This window comes from Gavialis gangeticus, unplaced genomic scaffold (genome assembly GCF_001723915.1).
Source record: "Gavialis gangeticus isolate Ggan-Ray unplaced genomic scaffold, GavGan_comp1, whole genome shotgun sequence".
Classification (NCBI taxonomy): Eukaryota; Metazoa; Chordata; order Crocodylia; family Gavialidae; genus Gavialis; species Gavialis gangeticus.
Window position 1 is genome coordinate 4,323,301 of NW_017729003.1, and position 4,394 is coordinate 4,327,694.

Consider the following 4,394-nt stretch of genomic DNA (forward strand, 5'->3'; position numbering starts at 1 on the left):
ATAATGGGTTTCATCTATTCAAACTATATTGCTAAGTGATAGTTAAAGGGGCATGGTTGTAAAAATGAAAAAAGGAATCTAAATTCTAGAAAAAATATTCAATGATATAAAATAACACAATTGTAATTGCATATTCTAAAAAAATAAAGGTCTAAAGCTGCAGTTTGACTTTATTCATTGTATTTAAAATAATATAGATGGGTTATATTAGCCTCCATGAATTTAGCATATAAACTCCAATAGCCTTCTAGTCTTAGGTCATACACAGGCAATACATTTGCAAGATTTAACATGCCCCTGTAGCAGTACAAAAAGTTATCATACAGCCATTCGAGCTGTTGGCAGCACTATAAAGATCCTGAAAGTACTACGAAATAAAAGAATTTATCCATGTCACAGCCCTATGTATAATACTGGTACAGTTACATATAGTACTACAGGGGTCTCTAGGACCCCTAGCATCCCACAATACTACCTTCCCCTTTGCCCAGTCCTGGTAGCTTGCTTGCTGACAGTGGGCCAGTCGAGCTCCGCTGAGACCCTGGTGGCCCCATGGCTACAGCTCTGCTGGCCATAGATCTTGCACCCCTGCCTGGACTAACTCCCCGATTGGTAGAGCCCAGGCAGCTAGGAACTTTGCATATCTCTGACCCTGTCCCTGGTGCTACAAGGCTAATCAGCAGCACTGGACAGCTGAGAGTTGTGTCAACTGATCATTGACAGACTGACTACTTCCTTTAGAGCTTTGTGATATTGTGTATTGAGTATTGTGAAAAATTATCTTGACACCATAAAAAACATGACTAAACAGAGCAGTTTTTAAAATCAACTTTGAAGACCAGATTCAATTGCCACCACAACAGAAGCCAGATCTGAGCATGAAAGAGGAGCCCTTTATACCAACATGAGGGAAGTGTAAAAATTATTATATTAACTTTTACCTCACAACTCTGCCTTACCAAAATAACCTAATGTAACATATTTTACACATGCAGTTGATAAGAAATGTTTATCGCATCTCTCATTTCAGGATAAATCACAGAGAGCAACTGATTCTTAAATTAGACACCTTCATCTGCAAGATGAAATGTTTTAAGTTTAGTTTAGATTCATGTAAAAAACAAAATCCAGGGAGATATGGTCATTTTATTGAGAAGATATTTTATATCACAGACTATGAAATACAGAAATCATTACAGGGAGTGGCATTTCATTAAAAGCAGTAAAATAGCCATTTCATAGTAACAAGAGAAAACCAAAAGTGCGGGAAAGTAAGGGAAAGTGTGAGTCCTTTACTAAATGGGGGAGGCAACCTCAAGACAGAAGATGAGAAAAATCCTGAAGTATTTGATGCCTTTTCTTACCTCAGTCTTCACAGGCAGTGCGGTTCCCAGAGTTACTGTATCTGGCATCACAATTTGGGAAGGAGGTGAGAAGCCAACAGTGGTAAAAGAACACTATAGGACTATTTAGAAAAACTGGATGTGAATAAGTCCATGAGATTGGTCCACAGCAATGCAACTGAGGATGCTGAGGGAAGTGGTTGATGTGACTGCAGAGCCACTGGCCATATACTATGAACTTATAATATTGGAGAAACTGGGCTGGGGTGGGATGGAGGAGAGGAGGGACAGAATCTCTCCTGAAATTTACATGTAGTGAAGTTACTATTTAACAAACAGAAATGGATTTTGTGTAACAAATGGCAATGTTACAGAAAGTATTTCATGCTTTACTAAATTTTATAATAAGCAGTTTAGTATAAGTTTAGTATCAGTGCATAGATCACAAAATTGATATGGTTCTGCAGATACATAGGTTGCTTTTATGACCTCTTTTGTCATATAGAATTGTTTTCATGGCAATTTCCTTTTGCCAGTACATGGTAAAATAGTTTGTGAATTATTGGCCTTTTCTTGGAGTCAAATATATTAGTCAAACTAGTTCTAGAAACTGAAAAACACCTTTTCTACTTTTCACTTTGAGGGTTCGGCAGGATGGATGAAACAAAGGAAACTTAATTTAGCATATAAGATCTGACTAGATATATAAATCCTTTTTTCAGATTTGACAGACAAATTAATACTTAGGAAATGAATGTAGTCTCCAATAGTGAACACACTTTGTTGTTTACAGCAGAAGATTATTCATACCTTTTCATGTACATATTTTGTTCATAAGGTCTATAAAAATCCCTGCATAATTATTCTTTTGTTCACATCTCTACTCTGAGATCATTCTTCTGTTATTTACCCCCATTTATCTCCCATTTTCCTTTTATGTTTTCTGTTTACATCCTTCTCCCACATTATTTTTGAGAGATTGAGCAAGTGCTCCACTTGATTTGGAGCAAGAACTTGAATATCAGTCTACTATAAAAATTGGTCCCTCTTTCTTACTCTTTCCAAGAAGCCTGCTATGAGGCCAGGAATATTTAAATGCATGGAAGGAAGGATTCATGTTCATCAGTTTCTTTACAACCTCTCCACTGCACTAGCAAAAGGGAGACAAAAAAGAGTGAAGTAAAGATATATTCATCACAGAAGTTACTTTCAAATAAGTTGGTAGAAGAAAAAGAAACCATAGAAGCTCTTCCCCAAACCACTATTCTATTATTAGACATGCTTGTTCTCTTCAGAAAATATCTTGTTATTTAAAACAAAGTTTTAGTTTTGTTTCCCAGTATTTCAGCTCCTGGAAAAGTGATATAATTTCCTGAAGGAAGATGTCAAAATTGGAGTAAAACCAATTACTCTTAACCATCTTGAGTGGCTGACCTTAAAGTGGGAAAAGCAGTAAGCTTTTTAAAGGAAGCCTATTATTGAAGCTATTGAGAAGATTGACAACTGAACCTTGTGGAGAACACAATATATTGTAAATAAAAGTTGAGAGACAAAGCAAGAAAAAAAGGGCGACTAAAAGAGGGAACATTTATAGAAAACTCTGCATTTCTAGGGGTAAGAACAATTTATGGAATTTTAAAGAGTATGGAATTGCTCAAATGATATATAAAAATGTAGATGCAGATAGATATATTAATCACCTTAATGACACAGTTTAAAAAAAATTCCTATATGCACTTATTTACAGTTTTAAAAAAATGAAGATTTTGGTGGCTCATCTGGCCCTCTGACTACTACCCCATGCTGCTCATCCATGTGGGCACCAATGATACTGCCAGGGGAGACACTGAGCAGATCAAAAGTGACTACAGAGCTCTGGGTGCAAGGGTGACGGCATCTGGGGCTCAGATTGTGTTCTTTTTGATCCTTCTGGTCAAGACAAAGGGCCCAAGCAGGAGCATGTGCATCCTGCAGATCAACACCTGGCTGAACAGGTAGTGTCACCAGCAGGGGTTTGGCTTCTTTGATCATGGGATGTTCTTCCAAGAAGGATTGCTGGGAAGAGATGGGATCCATCTGATGAAGAGAGGAAAGAGACAGACAGGCTCACTAACCTAGTGAGGAGGGCTTTAAATTAGGTTTACTGGGGGATGGAGACCAAATCCCTGAGGTAACTGGGGAAGCGGGAGACCTGACGGAAGAGCCAGAAGGAGGGGGTAACAGGGGGATGCTCTCATACTTCCTGAGAAATCAGGGCAATCAACTAGTTACCTCAGGTGCCTGTACCAAAATTTACAGAGCCTGGGAAACAAGCAGGAAGAACTGGAAGGCCTCACACAATCAGAGAACTATGACATTTGGAATAACAGAGACTTCGTGGCATTAACTAGAGAAAGTAGTAACTTTTGAATATCTGTATAGTTATCACAATGAACTGGGTTCTTTATTTCTTCCAATTATTAGTTTTCTTAAATAAAAATCCATTTAAGACTAAGGTAGAAGAGAATACATTTACTGACTAAAATAATGGGTTTCATCTATTCAAACTATATTGCTAAGTGATAGTTAAAGGGGCATGGTTGTAAAAATGAAAAAAGGAATCTAAATTCTAGAAAAAATATTCAATGATATCTTGCATGATTGGAGCACTGTCATGGATGGGTACAAACTGTTCACGAAAGACAGGCAGGGGAGAAGAGGAGGAGGAGTTGCACTTTATGTAAAAGAGCCATATGACTGCTCAGTGCTCTAGTATGGAACTGGAGATAGGCCTGCTGAGAGTTTTTGGGTTAAGGTTAGAGGGGAGAGCAATGACGAAGATGTCGTGATGGGGGTCTGCTATAGATCACCAGGCCAGGAGGAAGTGGTGGATGAGGCTTTCTTCAAACACCTAGCAGAAGTTTCCCAATCACAAGTCCTCAAAGGGGACTTCAATCACCCTGACATCTGCTGGAAGGGCAATACAGCAGTGCACAGGCAATTCAGGCAATTTTTGGCAAGTATTGAGGACAACTTCCTGGTGTAAGTGTGGAGTGGCCAACTACAGGCCCT

General features: G+C 38.5%; 1 protein-coding gene across 3 annotated transcripts in view; it reads right to left on the reverse strand.

The window, feature by feature from the left end:
- The window catches only part of PCDH15 (protocadherin related 15), a 1,188,119-nt gene that overhangs the window by 792,971 nt on the left and 390,754 nt on the right, over positions 1–4,394 (reverse strand). Inside the window, exon 2 of one of the 3 annotated variants that reach the window (XM_019507773.1) lies at positions 1,365–1,370. The exons of the other annotated variants lie outside the window; for them this stretch is intronic. The gene's annotated coding sequence lies outside the window, so the exon portion shown is untranslated. The remainder of the gene's footprint in view (positions 1–1,364; positions 1,371–4,394) is intronic. 3 annotated transcript variants of the gene reach the window in all.